General features: G+C 36.8%; 1 protein-coding gene across 1 annotated transcript in view; it reads right to left on the bottom strand.

The window, feature by feature from the left end:
* LOC127622919 (rho family-interacting cell polarization regulator 1-like) overlaps positions 1–22,801 on the bottom strand; it is an 81,948-nt gene that overhangs the window by 55,055 nt on the left and 4,092 nt on the right. The gene's annotated exons all lie outside the window — the stretch shown is intronic.

Here is a 22,801-nt window from a genome sequence, read left to right as displayed (position 1 = left end):
CAATCCTTTAGCCTACTTAAAAGTTCAATTTAAATGTAAATAATAAATTAAAACAAATGCAGGTTTCCTTCAACTGTTTCTCAATTAAGTATGCTTTGCTTAATTGTTTTTAAGTAGGGCCCAACTAAAATGTATTTTATTTTATTTATTTATTTATTTATTTTTATTCTGCTTTCCTTTTTTTATTTTTTACAAAGAAAATTGATCGCACTAGTCAGGGGACACACTGAATTTTTTAAAGTTTATTTTAAACAAAATTATGTCTAATCAAATACATTTAACAAGTAAAAAATAGAACAATTACTTTTTAACATACCACTGCATTTTAAGCAAACTTTTATTAAGTACAACAGCACTCTTGTTTGTTATAGCTATAATGCTTAGGGCTAAGAAATTTAACGTTTTAATTTCTGTGATTAATAGTTTTTGTTCAATTAATTAAAGGAGTCTCCAATTGTTCCTGGCAGGCTACTCAGCCTTACAGGCTCCATATACGGTTAGGATTAGGGTGGGGGCAAGTTTAGGGCATCTGCTGCCTGCCAGGAACAAACCCATGCACCTATATGGGCTGAGCAGTGCATGCTTTTCATTACGCACAACACTTGTCCTGAGCAAAATAAACACAGGAGGGGATTTACTGTATGGAGAATGAAGACTTCACTTGCTAGTAGCATAACAGGTGTGTGAGAGATACGGGCAAGCTGCCATACTGTATCTCTTTGCATCTCCCCAAAAAAGCTTACTTACTTTCATTTGAACCACTTTCAAAAGCAAAACCGCCCGAGTGAGACCCAGTTTGTGTGCGATACAGACTAACAGACATGGTCGTTTAGCAAGCTGCAGCTAGCCATACTTGTAGACTGAATGGCAGCAAGAGAATATAAAAGTTTTGAGATTTTAAACTTCAGCAAATTAAACTTCAGCATTCAATATGTTTTCAAACTGTATGTTTCTAATAATGCATTGGCAACGTCTACTTACATTTCTCTAAACAATAAAGTTTGATATTATTTGAATCCGCATTTTAACATATTATTAAAAAATAAAATGGCAGAGGATATTGCCTAACTTTTAATTAGATACTTAGTATCTAAAAATAATATAAATACTTAGATCAAAGATTAATACCTGTAAAAATGTATCATAATTAAAACAAAAAATATTTTAACATGAACATTACATAATTAAATGAACAATGACTAACCAATTTCTTGCAAGTTCTTTGTGACAAAGCATCAAGTAAATATATTTGATGATGTTTTTAATGTTTTCATGTACCACGATTTATCATGATTAATTGCAATTAATCACAGAAAACTGTGTGATTAATAAAAAAAAGTGTATCGATTCAGTCCAAATAATGCTTATTTATTGTTATTAATCATTACGTATTACCATTTTTAATATTACCAGAGTGAATATTACATTTTTCTATACAGTTCCAATTTCTTCAATTTCAGGCATCTAGCTTTTATTTTGAAGTGTGGTTTTGATAAAAGATTCACTGATAAATGCTCCTGATAAACAGTTTGCTACATGGGCCAGGGTGATCGTTGGAGCGCAAATGCAGTGATTTAATTATATAAATATATTGTTTACATGTACTGCGCACTTCACAGTGGATCAGTGCTCTGCTTTGTCATCTCACACATCACAAACGATTCTCAATGTCTGGGGACTTTCCAGTGTCTGAGTGATCTGCTTCACAAGTTAAAGCAAACAGCTCATGCAGGATAAGATTGCAGCCTTTTGTGGTTTAGTAATCACTCTAGAACATATTATGATTTTAATTTTAATTGTGCATTAATATTTTCACCAAATATCACATTTGTGGGTGAGCACTTGGAAGCAGTCATGTGTATGTCAGACAGCGTGTGTGTATCAAAAGGAGTCAGTGCTCGGTACAAACGGTACTGCCCCTTGCATGACGTAAACGCATTGGCAAGTTCAAGTAAGAACTGATGTAATACAAAAAAAAACGAAGCACGTGTTGTTTACAAAAAAGGAGGAGGAATGTTATACAGAAGCTGCATTGGTTTTACTATAGATTTGTATTTGTATTTTTTTTTTTCAAGATGGTGCTTGCATGTGCTTTTCCTGGATGCCTCAACCTACTGAAAAATATTAGATTACGTCCACGGGTATCATCACATCAAGAGAAAAGACCAACTTTCACAGATTCCCCATCAATGATCCTGAGTGAGTAAAGCTATGGCTGCTCGCTGACTCAATACACCCATTGAGTCACTCAAAATATTAAGAGTGCACATTTTTCCAATGCTGATTTCTATGAAGGTAAATCTGTTGCAAAACTCAAGATCTTGTAAATTTAAACTTGAGAACTTACAATAAACATCTGCATTTGTAAGTTGAAATTTACCCTTACAGTCTGATGTGAAAACTTGGAAAAAAATCTGCACTCATAAACCATAAAAAAATTGTTTCAGTCCAAGCACTGAAGCAACAACATGATGCCAGACTTTGTTCGGTTTAAACATTTTTATAAAACAACTAAATAATACAGAAGATAAATACATGTCCGAAAATAACTGAAATATAGCAGAACGCTGCAATCTGACAATTTAATGATTTGCCAGCTGTCTAGCAAAGAGATTTTTTCTTCACTCATACCTATCGGTACCTAGCTGATACCTAACCTCTATTTCATGTTTTCATGGAAATATGGAATTTGTTGCATACGACAGCTGGCTGGACTGTCGCATCCAATGTATTTTTACAGAATGCAAACATCCTGCGGAAACATTTCTTCAGATAATTCACTCACTGCCATCCTTAGACATTACATTTCATGTCTATCGGTGCCAAATTCTGAATTCAGCATTGAAATAATCCATATAACTCCGGTGGTTTAATCCATGTCTTCTGAAGCAATAAGATAGGTGTGGTTGGGAAACAAATCAATATTTAAGACCTTTTTTTACCATCAATCTCCACTTTTCTTGTTTTGTTTTTGGTAAGTTGCAAACTTTGTGCATATCGCTACCTACTGAGCAGGAACGAGATTAAAAAAGGACCATATTTACCTAATATTTACCTCTTTCTCACCCACACCTATCATATGGCTTCAGAAGATGTGGATTAAGCCACTGGAGTCGTATGGATTACTTTTATGCTGCCTTTGGACACAAAAACTTCAATGTGTCAGGAGGAGTGACAACTGCTTTTAAATGCAGGAATGAATCCCCTATATTTTCATTCCATGCGTGTATGGAATACAGGACTGACTACCGCAATTGCGATGACTGGCAAGTGATAACCATAGCAATGCTTTGGTTAAGTGTCTTAAGCCTGTGAAAGAGAAACATGAATGACACCAGTTTAACACATTTTGAGCTAAGATATTGTCCATCACAGAAGTATAATCATCCGACAATGTTTCGCGGGATGAGACAGCACCAGGCTTCTATATGGGCACTAAAAACCTTATATATATATATATATATATATTGCACAAAAATATATCTTATTACCATTCTCACTCGCTTAACGTCTTGGACTCTCTGGATTGCAGAAGCTGCTTATTGAGTGTGTTTTTGCTTTCAGCCAAATGACAAAAATAGAAAAACAAATTTCTGGTGCTGTTTTGTGATTGGTTGGGCAATGTTTGCAACACACAGCCTGCCCCATGTTACTTTTAACCAATGCACAGATTTAATAAATATATATATATATATATATATATATATATATATATATATATATATATATATATATATATATATATATATATATATATATATATATATATATATATATATATATATATATATACACATACACACACACACACACACACACACACACATATATATATATTTTATTTTATTTTATTTAAAACCATGTTTCCCAAATGTTTGATTCAGTGGGCAAGGCTCACGTTTGGGTGGGACCCTGCCCATGCCTACATCCAGCCCCGTTTACAAGAATTTATTTCTGATTGGTTATATCTGCTCTGTAGAAATCTGAAATTATCTAATTATTTGGTAACAGACAGCATAGTAAATACAACTAGATGGGTACATTTCCTGAAGAAAATGTGAGTGGTGCTTGCCGTGGCAAAACTCGTCAAACAGCATGCTGTAACTCGAAAAGAACAAAAATCACGGTCGTAAATAAATCAACCTGGAAGTCTGTACTATTTTCTGGTGCAGAAATATGTGATTTGTAACTCGGTTGCTAGGGTAAGCCCGTGTGGTTGCTATGCAGTTACCAAGGTAATACAATACATGGCTCCTTTCCATCCCGAGCGAAATAAGTCAACCCGGAAGTCTGTACGTTTTTCTGATGCAGAGATATGTGATTTGTTACTCTGTTGCTAGGGTAACCCCATGTGGTTGCTAGGCAGTTACCGTAGTGATACTTATCAAGTGTCCTTGCCATCCTGATTGGAATAAATCAACCCAGAAGTCTCTCTGATTTTCTGGTGCAGAGATATAGTTATAGCTAAACGGTTGCTAGGGTACTCTGTGTAGTTGCTAGGGAGTGGCTTGGCAGCTGCCAATCGTGAAACTTCAAAGGCTGCTTGTCAGTATGAATGATATAAACCAACTCCCATGCCTCTGTGACATTCAGAATGGAAGATATGCCTCTATGGATTTTGGTTGCTAAGGTGCTCGACAATGGTTGGTAGGGAGGGGCTAGGAAGTGTTGAGGTGATTCATGATTGGCTGTTTGCTGCCCCGAGTCAAACGAGACCACCCTTGTGTTTCTATGACACTTCTAACCGGAGATATCCCTTTGATGTCTTTCATTAGAAGTCTATGGGACTTGTTGCTAAGGTGCTTTAAATAGTTGTTAGGGCGTGGCTTGATAGCTTCACAATGATCCCGAGAGACTGATTGGTCATCTAAGTAAAATGAGCCCGCCCCTTGGCTCTATGACACTGTGATCCAGAGCTATGTTCAATACAAAATGCCTATTTCATGGTCCGTCCTACACCATTGTAAGTCAATGGGGGCAACTTTGGGCAGCTCCTGCCCCCCAGGGGTGCAACTTTTACCCCATATTGAGGCATGCTCTTACAGAGCCTGCCAGCCTCTTCAAATGTAGCAAATGACACGTTTCTGCGAAATCCTGGCTCGGAGCTGTGATGCGTCAAAGTTTGTCGCAATGTTAAGTCTATGGGATTTTTCGGCCGCTTTTTTGCCCCTGGGGCAAATACCGTACCCCCGATCGCTTATAAAAGTCATAGCACACGTGTCCTCAATAGGCCGTTCGATTTGACACCTCATTCGTGGGTCTACGCCAAACGGTGCGGGACGAGTTAGGTGCCGAAGTTTTGTACGGAGATATAAAAATAAAAATAAAAATAAAAATAATAAGTATGTGAGATTACAATAGTGATGCTTTGCAAGCACCACTAATAAGAATTGCATTTATCATTTCCAAATAATTATCTAAAAAAAAAGGTACTAAAAGAATGACTGAAATCGTTAAGGAACCATAATTAAGAGGAATCAGAATCAGAACCATAAAATTCCTTAAGATTCTCAACCCTATTTTCCAGTTCTTTCCAACGTGACATGTTCACACGTGACATTTAAATGGAAAATTGCAGTTATTTTTCTGTAAAAGGCTGAATGTTTGAAAGGGACTATTGATTCTGTGAGCGGAGAACTGGATCAGTCAGGTTTCAATAGAAGTCGCTGTAGCTATTAGTTGCCAGTCACATTCAGTGAGACTGGAGAGGACATTTCTGTCAGCACCACAACACAGGCTGCTGTCTAGAGCTCTGATCACTCACTCAGCATTAACGGAACGACCGCATTGAAGCGGTCACACAGCCTGTCTGTTTGAATGTTTGTCCATGTTTGAATACTTGTCTAACCATTATCATATAGCACAGATAAGGTCAGACTCAAAGACAAACATGCACTGCCTAAAATTACAGTGCATACATACAAGAACATTCACCTAAAACTGAAAATTAACAAAATATAAACAATCAAACTTATTCATTCATTTTCAGAGTTTATACAGGTATAATAACTTTCTTAGTGTGTCAGCAGGACCAAATTGTTTCTGTAACGTATAGGTTAATCACTTCCTCATACAATTTGGATATTACTTATTCATGTTATGGATATGATGAGCATGACTGGAGTTTATGGCAACATGATGTCACTGACATTGATGCATGTGATGGTGGCACAGATCATGCTCAATTTCACAAAGCCTATATCACAATATGGTCATAAACAAAATGATTCTTTGAATCTTTCCAACAGTACATTAATAATCTCACTTTTGCTCTTCTATGTATCGTACCATTGAGCTCTGATCGTTTAATATGGAGGACAAAACATGCAAATAAAAAAAATAAAGGAATAAATGTCTTGATAAAACAAATATAATTAGTTTTTAATGAAAGTTATTCCTGAATTAATTTTTGTATGACTTTTTTTCCTTTATTTATTATTTTCTCTATTTATTATTGTCTCTTTTTATTTGTATTCTTTAAAACTTTTTTTATTCTTTCATTTGTTTTTTTTATTATTATTAATTTATGCATTCATTTATTTTTATATTTATTTATTCCCACATGTATTTATTTCTATATTTAAATATTCCCACATTTATTTATTTTTGTATTTATTCTTACATTTCTGTCTCTTGTATGATAATTATGTGGGCGGGTCCTGCTTACCATTGGTTTATTGTAGATTGAAGCGTGTGCTCGAATACTCTTGACTTGTTTTGATGTGACGTTAGGTCATAGCCATATCGCGTGTAAACTATAGCTATTTGTGGGGCTAAAAACATAAGAGCGTAAGTCAATCCAATATTTATTGGTTATACTACAATCACAAAATAAACAGGGAACTGTTTCTTCAGCAAATCCACAAAATGAGCAAGTTTCATAAATGATATGATTTAACCTTATCCTTTTCTTTTTTTTTTTCTGTGTACCGTAAAGAAGAATTGAGAAACTTTATAAAATTGATTGTAAACATTGCTGTGGCCATTAAAAGCCTTACCTGGAACGTCAAGTGCCCTGCTGAAAACTGTCACACTGGTGCCCGTGTGACAGTTTTCCCAAGAAGGACACGTGAAGCAGGGCACTTGAAATTAGACACCGGTGTTAGACATAATTTAGCGCAGGTGTAAGCGCCCTTACAGCTTTTCTCTCCCGGACGGGCGCTTGACCACGCCCCCGCTGCCACACACGGCTTGTAATAAAACATTTGCAGTAAACAGTAGCCTACCAATAAAGTCATTGGTCACTATCTTCCTCGTCCTGTGCACTGAAACCACTGAAGTCATCTCCTTCGGTGTCGGAGTTGAATAGCCTCAGATTTAGTTGTCTTTTTGCACTGAGTCAATTCCTCACGCTGCTGTTTCCAACGTCTTATCGACTCATTAAGACCAAGCTCCCGTGCAGCAGCCAGATCAATTGCCTTCAAATTGAAAGCTGCATCATATGCATTTCTCCATGTCTTTGCCATGGTGAGGGTGACAAAATTACTACCGTAATCAGAATGATGGGAAGTTTGAGCGTGCTCGATTTAATCTAAACAGTAAACAAAAAAAGTTGTTTTGACCTTAACCCGTTCGGCAATTTCATTGGTCTAATGAAAGCGTCATGCCGGCAAAAAACTGAGCACGTCACAGAATGTTTTTTTTTTTTTTTATAAAATTTGAAAGCGGGAAAAATCCATATATTAGCCGCGTCATTGTATAAGCCGCGAGGTTCAAAGCGTGGGAAAAAAGTTGCGGCTTATAGTCCAGGAAATTACGGTATATAACTTCATATTTTGATGTCTGCAAATCCATACTATTGATTTCTGTTTTTATGATTGTTCATTGTAAAAGATACAACCATGCTTCATTTCCCTGATCGTTTATGTATGTATGTATCTATATATAAGTTCTGCAATAAAAAAAAAAAATTTAAAAAAAAAACATATAGCTGACGCTTCACATATACAGTCAGGTCCATAAATATTGGGACATCGACACAATTCTAATCTTTTTTTGGCTCTATACACCACCACAATGGATTTGAAATGAACACATGAACAAGATGTGCTTTAACTGCAGACTTTCAGCTTTAATTTTGAGGGTAATTACATCCAAATCAGGTGAATGGTGTAGGAATTACAACAGTTTGTATATGTGCCTCCCACTTTTTAAGGGACCAAAAGTAATGGGACTATTGGCTGCTCAGCTGTTCCATGGCCAGGTGTGAGTTATTCCCTCATTATCCCGTTTACAAGGAGCAGATAAAAGGTCCAGAGTTCATTTCAAGTGTGCTATTTGCATTTGGAATCTGTTGCTGTCAACTCTCAATATGAGATTCAAAGAACTGTCACTATCAGTGAAGCAAGCCATCATTAGGCTGAAAAATCAAAACAAACCCATCAGAGAGATAGCAAAACATTAGGTGTGGCCAAATCAACTGTTTGGAACATTCTTAAAAAGAAAGAACGCACCGGTGAGCTCAGCAACACCAAAAGACCCGGAAGACCACGGAAAACAACTGTGGTGGATGACCGAAGAATTCTTTCCCTGGTGAAGAAAACACACTTCACAACAGTTGACCAGATCAAGAACACTCTCCAGGAGGTAGGTGTATGTGTGTCAAAGTCAACAATCAAGAGAAGACTTCACCAGAGTGAATACAGAGGGTTCACCACAAGATGTAAACCATTGGTGAGCCTCAAAAACAGGAAGGCCAGATTAGAGTTTGCCAAACAACATCTAAAAAAGCCTTCACAGATCTGGAACAACATCCTATGGACAGATGAGACAAAGATCAACTTGTACCAGAGTGATGGGAAGAGAAGAGTATGGAGAAGGAAAGGAACTGCTCATGATCCAAAGCATACCACCTCATCAGTGAAGCATGGTGGTGGTAGTGTCATGGCGTGGGCATGTATGATGATGTGACTGCTGACAAAAGCAGCAGGATGAATTATGAAGTGTTTCTGGCAATATTATCTGCTCATATTCAGCCAAATGCTTCAGAACTCATTGGACGGCGCTTCACAGTACAGATGGACAATGACCCGAAGCATACTGCGAACGCAACCAAAGAGTTTTCTAAGGGAAAGAAGTGGAATGTTATGCAATGGCCAAGTCAATCACCTGACCTGAATCTGATTGAGCATGCATTTCACTTTCTGAAGACAAAACTGAAGGGAAAATGCCCCAAGAACAAGCAGGAACTGAAGACAGTTGCAGTAGAGGCCTGGCAGAGCATCACCAGGGATGAAACCCAGCGTCTGGTGATGTCTATGCGTTCCAGACTTCAGGCTGTAATTGACTGCAAAGGATTTGCAACCAAGTATTAAAAATTGAAAGTTTGATTTATGATTTTTAATCTGTCCCATTACTTTTGGTCCCTTAAAAAGTGGGAGGCACATATACAAACTGTTGTAATTCCTACACCGTTCACCTGATTTGGATGTAAATACCCTCAAATTAAAGCTGAAAGTCTGCAGTTAAAGCACATCTTGTTCATGTGTTCATTTCAAATCCATTGTGGTGGTGTATAGAGCCAAAAAGATTAGAATTGTGTCGATGTCCCAATATTTATGGACCTGACTGTATCTAGAGAGTCGCTCAACTTGCGAATTAATTCGATAACCACGCATCAAATGACTATGCTTCATTTAGAGTAGAGGTGCTTATTGATGTTTTAGGAGAGCTGTATGCCGGTATGAATGTCGAAGCACATCCTGGATTGTTAAACTCTCTGCAAAACGTTGCCTGCATATTCAAAATGCGAGTCAGAGGGTGCTAAGGTGGGACGTCCATCTGCTTCCGATAAGTAATATTGAGCTCTCAACCAATGATGCACTGGAGCTACGCAAGGACTGCCTCCCTCATTTCCATGTTGCACACAGAAAACTAAAAATAAATACATGTATAAATAAATAAATATATATGGGAATATATATGTGGGAATAAATGTAAAAAATATATTAACACATAAATAAAAAAATAAAATAAAAATAAATGAATAAATAATTAAAAGATAAAAAGAATAAAAATAAAGTTAAAAATAAATATAGAAAATAATAAAGGAATAAAGTCATACAATAATAAATTCAGGAATAAATTTAATTAAAAACTAATTATATTTGTTTTATCAAGACATTTATTCCTTTTATTTATTGTTTTATTATTACATTTATTTATTTATTATTTATACAGGTTTGGGGCTCCATAGTTTAAGGGTGCAACACTGAACAGTAAATTCTGAATGCGCAATAAGATTCAACTTGGAACCATTCAACCAAAGATCACATTTCACATTTCAACACAAGGTCAAAACCTAAGATCCAATTCAATCAGAGCTCCAAGTGCTTGGTTACTTTTTGCAACACAAAAAATGCCAGAGCTTCTTAATTAGATTTTTACTTAATTGAATTAGAAAAATAAAATAAAATAATAATAATAATAATAATAATAATAATTTATATATATATATATATATATATATATATATATATATATATATATATATATGCAAAGAGACCAGTGTTTGGGAAACCTGTTTGAAAATAAGCATTATTTTTACTGTATTGTTGCAAAAATCGTCCAATCATATTAGCCTCTCAAGAGAGTTTCGAGATATTTAACACAATTAGCAAACATATAACTGGCCCATTAACTTTTCTGTAGATTACAATGTTAACAATATAGAGTCTATATTTGTAAAAGTTTCTTACGTAGCATGATTTTCAGCTTTCCTCAGAAGCCAAGTTATCGTTTAATCTCATGTTGCATCTGTCTGATCACTTCACCCAAAAGGATTATGACTTTCACATACAGATATTATTTAATTTGGCATTGCATCCCTCTGATGCAGCCTTTCTTTGACCTTGATTACCCCACATCTCCTTCCCAAATTCTCTCTATACAGCCACTGATTAATGGTCTGACAATAAGACCCTCATTTCCTCTAGTGCCTGCCTGCAGAATGATAACAATAAGCCAATAAGGAAGTCAGGGAGGCAAAGAATAAATACATTCCTTACTTATTTGCCATTTTAAGAGTTGTGGCTTATAAAGGTGTGCTGTTGTTCCCATTACTATGCATTCTGAGGGAGAGAGTTATTGTCCCTGCTGACTAGTGTGCTGATGGCTTAACATCAGCATGCCACAAAATCCATGCTTCCACTGACTGAGAACAAACTCGTATTTTACAAATAATAAAAAAGGACAAGGACAGAGGCTTAAAATGACAAAGGTTTGGAATGCCACAAGGATGAGTAAATAATGACAGAATTTCAATTTTCGGGAGAACTATTCCTTAAAAAATAGATTATAGAAAAGCTGTTTCCACTCAAACCCCTGGAGGACACCAATGAGAGTAGTAACTTTCAACTATATTTGTCTATATTTGTCAGAGTTTTTTTAAGCAGCAACAATATTCAGATTTCCTCAGAAACCAAGTTATTGTATAATCTCATGTTGCATCTGTGATCACTTCATCCAATCCATTCCGCATATCTCTAGGTTGACTTAGTTATTTTGTAAACTGATAATAGAGGAACATCCATGCCATCTCCACACATGACTGAACCTGAACACAGGAAATGGTACTTACATGACCTTAAAGCAAATCATTCCAGTGAAGTTTAAGAAAAATCCCACGTTACAGATTTATCTTTTTCCCACGTTACAGATTTATCTTTTTCCCACACAGCCACGTGCATATCAGCATACATCATGCTGGTACTGACAAACTTGTATGAGCATTTAAGACAAGATGCAACAAGCTCAAAAACCCATGGTATTCTGACACCGATCTTGAATACATGATCATCTACATTCTCATATAATCCCCACAATTTATAGACATAAGGTTGTATGTGATAAGAGGAAGGTTATCAATGGTCCTGTGGATCGTTTTAGCTGCAAGTGAACAGGCAAGTTTCAGGAACCAATTAATCCAAGACTTTCTGTTTAATCCCCAGCTGGACATTAAGAGGCTTATGGGTCACTCAATGCTGTATAATTAGTCAGCCACTGGCCTCATCTAATATACTATACAGTGCCGTAGTATGCTCTGATATACAGAACAAGATGATGTCCAGGGGTGGTTGTCAGCATCAATACTCACTGAGCTACCTAGGCCCCCAAATTGTCTGGTATTTTCAAAAGATACCATATGTCTCGAGCATCTCTATCAGTCTTCATATTTGAGATGTGTAGTTGACAAACATGGAGCCAGAATTATCTAAAAAAATAATACATTTACAAAATACAATTCATATATGCACAGCACAATTCACAAAATCAGATTCATAAATTCAAAATACAATTCATAAATATACAAGTGAGGTCACAAAAACTGCCAACACTTAAATTCAAAATGTTTTTTACAAATATATATCTATCAAGTTCTTGAAATTTGCATCAAATTAATTTGTAAAAGTTGTTACATTTGTTTATGGATCATTTAATCTGCATTTGCAAATTGCCACAAGTGTATGGATTGCTTTGGATTTGTGCATTTTTTTATTTTTTTTTATTTCATGCCAGGTTTCAATTGATATATAGCGTTTTTTTTATGAAGTCCTCTTTAGCCAATCACACTGAGCTTTTAATCCAACAATCATAACACGCCTTGCTGAACTCTGGTGGATATCGGGCACATTTGATCATGGTTTAACATTTCCCCATTACCATAGTTACTCATTCATAACAATGAGACAAACGGGGAGAAATATCTGATAGATTTGGCTATTTTAACAATGAAAATCATGACGAAAAGCTGTTGTGTATTTTTTTGCACTTCAGACAAAGCAACAAAACCCAGAACTGATTTTTTTTCAACCATATAGAACCCTGTAGAAGACCACCATGGCTAAAGTCGACCAAATGCTGGATGTGGTTTAGTGTGTTTGAGAAACACTTGAGCAGATTAAGACTTAATCATCATATCATCACAACAGCAGTTCCAGCAGAGACATAATGATAAGTAAACACCAGAGAACAAGACAACATTCCTGAGAAAATTTGACATGATCAGAGGGGAGTGCTACTTGTGTTGGTCATCAAACTTCTCGAGGGATACTGTGCTTACCATTCAGGTAAAGCTGCTGTAAATGTTTAGGTACACAGTACTAGTCTTGCCATAATATACAGTGTTGAGGAGAGATGGGCCTGTCATGAGAGATTAAACCAAAGGGGACTTACACAGGACACCTTCATGTACCTATCTGGATTTAAATGTTTTTCTAAACTACATGAACAAATTTGACCCTTTATGTGCCTATAGGGTTAGGAGTTAGGGAAGATGTGAGATGTGAAGTCCATCGTCTCTGCTTTGGCCTGTTGAAGCCAGCTGAAGCACCAATTGTCATGGTCTGTATTACGTTTGCGTATTCAGAACATTTGAGTGTGGATTGTATGTTTTTAGCTCAGATCAGTGCGGATTACTTGTGAACCACAATATGATTCAAGCTTTGCAAAGGAACTGTTATTGAAAAATGCAGCAGTTAAACACTACCGGACTTATGAGTGAACGGTTTCATTAACGAATGTTTCAAATGTCATGACTGTTGCTGTGGTTAAGGGAACATTTTGATAGATTCAGAAGAAAACTGTTTGGTTTACGTTACCTGTTAACCCTGAAATGCTGTTTTTTAAATTATATTGCGAAGCTAGTCAATTTTGAATTTGGTTGAGTTTCAAATATGGCTGTATTTGAGAGACTGCAAAAATGTATACAATCAGAACAGGCCTTTACATTCAAGTCATAAAGGGCCAGATAGCTCTAAATCGAGCATTTCAGACAGAGGGCCAAAGAGAGTGTAGAATATTATCATATAATATTAAATTATGACTGTTTTGGTACAAAAAAACTTCACTGACATTATAAGTGGACCTCAGGGAAGATAATACAATTACAAAAACATTTTTTAAAAGTATGTCATGACCCCTTTAATGATATTTATAATACAACAGGATGCAATGTTTCCCCTATATGCATTCATCAGCAGCGCCGGTGCAAAATTATGAGTGCCACTGCTGAGATTTTCTCACCAATTTGGAATGCCCAAATTCCTAATGCACTCTAAATCCTTGTGGTGGCATAGTGACCCAACTCAATCCGGGTGGCGGAGGACGAATCTCAGTTGCCTCCGCGTCTGAGACTGTCAATCCACACATCTTATCATGTGGCTTGTTGAGCACGTTATGGCGGAGACATAGCGCCTGTGGAGGCTTCACGCTATTCTCCGCAGTATCCACGCACAACTCGCCACATGGCCCTCCAAGAGCGCCCCACATTATAGTGACCATGAGGACGTTACCCCATGTGACTCTGGCCTCCCTAGCAACCGGACCAATTTGTTTGCTTAGGAGACCAGGCTGGAGTCACTCAGCACACCCTGGATTTGAACTTGCGACCCCAGGGGTGGTAGTCAGCATCTTTACTCGTTGAGCTACCCAGGCCCCCTCACATGGTTCTTTAATATTTTTCATGCAACATAACGCTTGCTAGGCCCAGTCAGCTGTGCTCTTTTTACACTGCACGCTGTTAAATGGGGCTGGTATACGAAAGGGACACCATCGGGGGGACACACACACAAATACTTGCATGTAATCACAGTGACATCAACATATAGCAGTGTAACGGAGAAACAGGGTCTGAAAATCAGCGCAGGATTGCAGGTGTTTCGCACAAATGGAATAATTCCTGCGTCTTCCACGTTCACAAGCTCTGTCTGTCCAAAGGTGCAGATTCAGCATGTTCTGGTCTAAGATCTAACTTATGACAAAATTACAAAATCAGGTTTGCAGAAATGGGCTACTTATTTCTCATTAACACCTGGATGTGAGTGGAATTTCATTTTCAACAGATATTGTGAGCTTGATATTGTGACACTTATGTGGGCCCGGGGGAGTTTTCAAATAGTGTTTAAGTCCTTTGGTACAAACACATACCTCCAGTATCATCAGTGCTGAGCTAATCAAAGCAACGCAGTGAACAAGGAGTCACAAGGCATTGAAGTAATTTTGGCTTTAGGGTAAACACAGTCATCGGCTCAAAGAACAGTACAATGTTGGAGGGGCATTACGTTTTGCTTTGTACTGTAAGGTGTTTCCCCTTTATGAAGGCTTTTCAATTCTCAGATCACAACGCTTAACTTTGCCATGAATTTACTGCAGTAACACCAACTACTGTATTACCTTTGGTAATTGTGGCAGAAAACTTTCTAAATGTATTTAGACTGCTGGTTTTCTTTTGTTTTTTCAATACATAAATGTCATTGTTCTTTATATAGAAACCATAGTTAATAACCATTGTAGTGATGAGCCATGCATGTTTTACCTATAGTTACCATGAAATGTTACAAATATCATTGTTAAAACTATGGATATTATGGAAGGACTATGGTTAATTTTCATAATTATGGACCAAGCTATCAGTTTTCCATCGGTGTAAAATCTGTACTCTTGTAATGCTCTCTGATTGTACGGAAATATAAGTTTGCCTTCAGAAATTCCAAGACATGACTGTAGTTTAATTAGTAAGAGCCTGATGAAAGGAATCTGAAGACCCAACTTATTCACACTGTAAGAATATTTCAATTTAGCCATGTAACAATTTTTTTTTTACTTGTGTTTTAATTACTGTTGTTAATATCATAATTTTCATCTGCATCTCAAAATCAATGCTGTACTGTCAAATGTGCATTTCAATGCTCATAACATGTCATATTATTTGCATGGCTGCTACCAAAGCAGGTGCTGGTGTCACATTTTCAAAGGGTCTTTGAGGGCACAAATAAACCAGAGATTAACCAGAGATGTCAAACTCAATTTCAGCTTGACATCTCTGGTTAATCTATTCTTTGACTAACACGGGGGAATATTACACTTCTGCAACACAATTTAATTAAACATTTTCACGCTTGCCCAATATAGTAGATGTGTGTATTCTCTGTGAAAATTGTGACTTAGGTTTATCTGTGCATGGAGCCAACCATCAGGCCTATGCGTGTCAACACGTCTTGGAAGAGAGTGAATCACCCAGTCCAGATACTCTCTCCTGTACTGACTCAGTAATAACACCTTGCTCACTCACTGCGTAATGATATACTCCAGAAATACATGCCGTACTATAATACATAGCTTACCCAGGAATTACACAGCACACTAGGTGAAATACATCTCAACTAATCATTTCTAAAATGGTGTTGTGGATGTTGTTTAATAACACTGTTATGCAAACCTATAATGACAATCAGCTTAAACATGATCATATTGGGTCGTATTCAATGCACCAACATAGAGTAATACTACTATGCGGTTACCACATGAATGACGTAACACGCAGATATTGCTTAATGTCCCAATGTTGTGTAACAGCTCACTGCATTCTCTCAGGTGTGTTAACTCTCATTTGATGAGCATGAAGGCAAGCCAAGAATAGCAGGTTCCTTAAGTCCTTGGTAATCTGTATGGAATGATACAATTTTAAGTTCACTGAAACCAGGAACTATTTTACATTCAGAGCTCTGGAGTTCGATTTGGCGGGAAATTTCAGACTTCCATCATTCGTCCTTGTGTGTTTTTATCATGTATGTAAAAAAGGAAAAAGATATGTATCATTCTTTCTTAGACAACATATTTTTTGGATATACATCTTGAGGGACTTACTATCAGTGACTCTGGTGCAGCTATACAGATTCGCTCTAATATTGTAATCACAGACAACCAAAAGTATTAGATTCATCTGTGCAGAAGAGCAGTGCCGCAGCCTAACTGCGTAAACCTAACTCCACTACAAGTAAATTGCAATTTCATGCTTCAACCAGAGATGTCGATAGAGAGCCCAGAATTATAGTATACATTTAAGCCACTTTTAAAATGTATACATTTGCAATAAATCAAGTGACATCTAAAAATACATGATGCTAGTCTTAACCTCAAAACTAACTTCAAAGTGTGTCTGTTCCATCTTTCTTAAAAATAAATTCCACTTGTTTTATACTGTATATATAGTTAATTCAAAGGCTTCTTTGTAAATTAAATGAATCCACTCAAGTGTCCACTCCAAATACTTTTTTGGGGCCACTAAATATTTTGTAAATGTGCAGCAAATCGAATGCATAAAAAAACTTTTGAAATATCAGTTTTCTGCCATTAAAGTGTTAACTGGTTTAGTTTACTGTACTCCACTCATACTGAAAAATAAACTTTACTGCACATAATAATAGGCTAACAACCCAGAAACAGTAAAGTTCTAAACTTGTGTTTGTCTCTGCTTCACAATGATATCATCAAACGACCCCACGCTCGTCAGGGACATCGGGAATTAATATGCCTACACAGTCAGAAAAGAAACTCCAATTGTGGGTGTGGGTGGTCAGCCAATCCCCACACAGGAAAAGAGCTAGGCTGTGGAAGGGGTGCTGGACAGATAATTGGGTAGGAGCATTGGACGTGGTGGGAAATGAGAGGGAGAAAAGTGAGGAGCTAAATGAGGATTTAATGACAAAACCATCTTGAAAAAATTTATATTGGCTGGAAGACATACAGCAATGTGTGGTAACAGAACCACATTACAAAGTAAAAGTCAATGTGATAGGAAAGAACAGGAAGAAAAAGTATGCTGTTGAAAAAGCCGATGAAAAACAGTATGGTTTTAATATACAATATAACCTCTCCAGTGCATTATTGATGCACAGGACCATTTTTTTTATATCATTGCTGCATGTTGATGGAACTTTCATCCACTGTTGCAGTGCTTTATGCAAACATGTGGGTTAATGTGCATGTGGTTAACTGCAGCATTAGACACAGTCCCCACTGCACAGCACTGTAGTTTTAGCAGTTTCCTGTTTATCTAAGAGAGAGACACTGACACAACTATGCTGGAGTTTCCCTGCAATCACACAGATAGAGGATAGACAAAAATCTTTAGTGGAATCATTCTACAAAAAAAGTGTCATACGACAAGAAAAGCAACAGATGGCAAGACATAACAAACGCTGTCACCAGTTACATCAAGTAAATCCTGTAGGCCAATTTGAAATGGTTAACTCGTACTTACACTGTTTGATCTCAATAATACTTGCTCTGGTGATTTCAATGTTTTACTTGAATGCTTCAGTTTTAAGTAAATAAATAAGACCTGCTTTCTTTGAATATGTAGTTTTCATTAATATCATTAATGAGCAACAATTAATATCCTATTAATAAATGTGAGCTACTACAATATAAGACTTTTACAAACACAAGGGTGTGTTCACACTTGTAGTTTGGTTCTCTTGGTCTGGACCAATAAAGAAAATTATACATTTAGTCCTGGTTCGCTTATCGTTCACACAGGCATTTTTAACACCGAACCTAAAGATACAAAACAAAAGGCATCAGGAAAGTCACAACCTGATTGGACAGCTTTTATGACGTATATTTTGCGACAGAACTTGCCGATCATCCAAAACAATGCTGGCCGAAATGTGCTTGTTAGAATTATATATGTATATGGTGGTATTTTTACCAGCTGAGAACAAAGGAAGGCTAATAAAATGTGTAAAGGATTCAAAACAGCACCAGGAATTCCTCTGTTGCGCACAAAAATGAAGATATGCTGGAAGGATGGCTGACGGCAGTCCCGATGCCTGTACTGAACTGTAATGGGCAACATAACTCCTATGATGAGAAGAACCAGGTATGCTTGAGGTCAGATTTAGGCAAATTACTTCCTGTTATTGGTCCATTTAGACGTCTTTGGTCCATGTTGCATTCATATATCAATCGAACCACAACAGAGGTCGTTTGGAAGCGGACCGAGACCCACTATTCAGGAGGTCTTGGTCCACTTGTTTGGTGCACACCAAGGTTCGGGTAGCAGCATTCAGACTTGTTCAAATGAACCACACTAACTGAGAAATCTCACCAGAGTTTGTTTTAATTGAACCAAACCTGCCAAATGTGAACACACCCTTAAAGGATACAATTGTCTATTGTCTACTCATCATTATCAACAAAATATTGAGAAATAATTATGTCAATATCGCACACCCCTTATACACATGCAGACGGGTGTCTTTTTTGCATCCCATCTTGCACTGTTTTTCAGTACCTGTGTTGTGAAGTTAAGATTGTTTTGCCTTTGTTGGTTAACAACTTTCAGGAAACAACAGGGGAGAAGAGGAACTAGAGTCGATATGTCAGAACATTGGCCACAAGGCTACGGCTTGACAAATCATTGCATTTTTAAGATAGTCCACTTAATTTGTTAAAAAATAACAACAACAAAAAAGATCTTGAGACCCCTGCATTCTCTTCCATTCTTTTGCTCTCTTTCTAGATGCTTTTGAACACAAGAACAAGTCTTTTGTAAACCCATTAATAAATATGTCTGATCAGGGTCTGGTGGACATGACCCTAAATCAGCCTTATCATACAGGCTTCATTTAGACTGACTAGTTGTCACCCCACAGACTATTGTTTATAAAAATAGGTTTTGCAAATCCCAATCCACCATAAGGAGTGTGTCATTTATTAGAACATGCATTGGACTGAGTAGCTGCTTAGAGCATGATTAAATCTGAGAACATTAGTGGTGTAAAAATGCAACACTACCCACTGTGCAGACACACACTGCAATCAAACTAATTAGCCATTGCTAATAACATGCTACACAAACAATACTGGGAGCCTTGTGTGTATGTGCTATGTGTGTATTTTTAGACACGGTGAAGGTAGAACACAGAATGAGACATTTAAATGCTTAAAGTCAGCAACTAACCAATGCCAAATGGGAAAAGTTAGAGTCTTGGACTCTTGGCCTGACACATGTGTCATGACTGAAAGTAAAAGGACCATCCAGCATTAAGGCAATGCTAACATTTCCATTCACTGCTCCCACAGTAGCATGCAACCAGGTGCAGAAGACTGGAAAATCATTTGTAACCTCCCACACATATCCAGACACTCATTTCAAGACATGTTTCTTCCTCTGAAACTTGTGGCTGTCCGACCAACAGGAAGAAAAACTAATGCCCTATCTGCTTTACTTAGGCAGAAGAGAAAGCATTATAAAACAAAAGCCTAAACAGATTCTGGCAGCTCACCTACATCCATTTCTGAGAAACAATCCCAGAATACAAAATTAGGAATAAATACTGATTGTGTGCTCAATAGCCTTATAGATTAAATGGTACTTCTGGATTCGCGGTTGAAACAAAGAGAAAGGTGGGAAATACAGCCTTCATTTAAAGCCAGCTGAAGTATTTGAATTGTAGATACTGTACGGTTTCATTTTTTTAGCCAGTAACAGTCAACTGATCTCTTCTCAACGAGCCCAGCTGAAGGCGTGCCTATTTCCAGAATGGTCAGCCAGGACAGACAGTCTTTCCTCTAGGGGGAGGACATGCATTTTTGTGAGGAAAAAATAAGATGGAGATTGAGGAGTGTAGAGAGAAAGATGAAGGAAAAATAGCCTACTGTGCATTGTAGTGTTGTAATGGTAGCAAAATTTCAGTAGTCGGTACTGATACTGGCAAAAGTTCTCGATACCACAGCAAAAATATGCTAATATTATAATGTGCTATAGAGCACAATAGTTTAGTTATTTTTAATTATTTTAATAATTATAGTTTAATAATGATTACTTTCCAGTAATAATTTCATCATCAAAATGGTGTATAATCAATAAATTCTTAAACAAGTGAAATCAGTACTTTAACATGTCATTAATGTCATTTTTATTGGCCAAAATTTTATTCAACAGCTGTCTTACTTGTGATATTTTGATTAATTATTACTTTTTACTATACAGTTGTAATACATTTTTATTCAATTTCTTCAATTTCAGGCATCTAGATTTTATTTTGAATTGTCTTTAATTATGATGCGTTTTGCCGCAAGCTTCACCTCTCGTGCAGTGTGATCACTGAAGACTTTTATGTCACGTCTGAAATCTCATCTCATTACACTGCCTTTGAGTGTGACAAATGTAATGTAACAGTTTTGGAGTGTTTGTATTTTAGATTACTGGTGTTTGTGTATGTGATAGTTTTGAAATGTCATGTTTTAAATTGTATTACTGTGAAGCACTTTGGTCAACTCCGTTGTTTTAAATGCAATATAAATAAGAGTTGAGATTAAAGCTCAAATGTTGTGATTTTAATAATATAAATATATATTTTACATGTGCTGAGTGGTTCAGAGTGCTCTGCTCTGTCATTTGATACAACGTGAATGATTCTCAAACTCTGGGGAGTTTTCATTGTATGAGCGGTCGGATTGATTTAAAGTACGCAGCTTCCACAGTAAGATTGCAGCCGTTAGCAGTTTAATAAACCACACTAGGACATGTCACGATTTTAATTTGATTAATTGTCCATTTCAGTGCACAAGGAGTTACTGAGCACATGTTAAAAATAAGCATGTGAGCATATTTAAGCAGTTGTGTGTCAGTCATACTACGCACTGGTACCAGATAGTGTCGATGCTTGGTACTACTTGGTACTACCGGTACAGCAGAAACACTGGTATCGGTATGTAACAGGGTTAAAATGGGCAAGGAGGATGCAGGAACCGGCTGAACAGTCAAAGTAATATTTAATTTAAACAAAAAGACATTTATCCCTCTCCTCAGCTGATTAACCCGATTGAGGGCCGGGCGTGCGTAGTCACAGCCCCGCCCCACCCTCCTCGTCACACGATACATCTTTTTTATTTTAGTACCAACTTGGCAGCGAAGAACCGGTTCTTTTGACATCACTAGTGCATTGGTTTCTGACATGCATGTGTGAGGGATCATGCACACTGAATCAAATGGGTTTAAGACAAAAAGGCTACTCATGTTTATTCAAATTTAGAGTGGTTACTTTAACAAGTCAGCTCTTGAATTACAGTACACATCTGACACACTCTGCTTGGATGAGCTATTGAAATGATTGACTATGTGGATAAGTAACAAAAAAAGAACAGGTAACGTAAAAAAAGGTCAAACATAACTAAGAAAACATTTTATGTGAACAAACTCCAAATCGTTTTTTTTGATGACCCAGTAAGGCTGTTTTAAAAGGCTGTAAGGATTGTATTTTATGGAAAGAAATTCTTAAGTAATATATGGCCAGAAGCACTCTCTTTTGCTTACCACCATCTTTATTGTTGATCAAATCATAAGTTAAATTTGACCCCTTTATGTGAGTCCATCTCAGCACAAAGGACAGATTGTGTAGCCTGTGGTGCTGCCCACAAGGCTCTAAGTTTTCTAAAAGAAGCATTCCCACACACTTCTCAGAAAGAAGTCTGGATAACACAGCCTCACGGTTAAGAGACAGTCACAAGATTAATAGTAAACCTCACATCAAAGTTTAAAAACAGCACATCATACAAATAAGTGGAAGTAAATACCAAGATATGTCCACGTTGATGAAATTAAGGCATTTTAGCTTTTCTGTTTGTCCATACCATGTTGATATAAAAGGATATAAATCCTACTATAAAAGCCTACTAAAATATGGGGCAGGCTGCATGTGCTCTGTAGACCATCTAAAATGGTCCCAGTGGGCTCATAGATGCTCCTCTTATGTTTAGATTTGACAGTCATGGTGCACCTCTCCCATTCAAAATCAAATTGTGTCTGTTTGCACTGGCCAGAGTTGTTCATGGGTCATTGAAAAATTAGGTTGCCAGAGATTATACAGATTATATATCTAGTTTAAAACATGAAAATTTGTTCATAGAAAAGTAATCTTTGTGTCCATGACAAACATTTACAGTTGAAGTCAGAATTTTATATACACCTAAGCCAAATAATTTGAAACATTTACTATTCCTGACATTTAATCAT

Source organism: Xyrauchen texanus, chromosome 29, assembly GCF_025860055.1.
Source record: "Xyrauchen texanus isolate HMW12.3.18 chromosome 29, RBS_HiC_50CHRs, whole genome shotgun sequence".
NCBI classification, from domain to species: Eukaryota; Metazoa; Chordata; class Actinopteri; order Cypriniformes; family Catostomidae; genus Xyrauchen; species Xyrauchen texanus.
The sequence above is the reverse complement of the archived record's forward strand: the minus strand, read 5'-3'. Positions and strand labels throughout refer to the sequence as shown.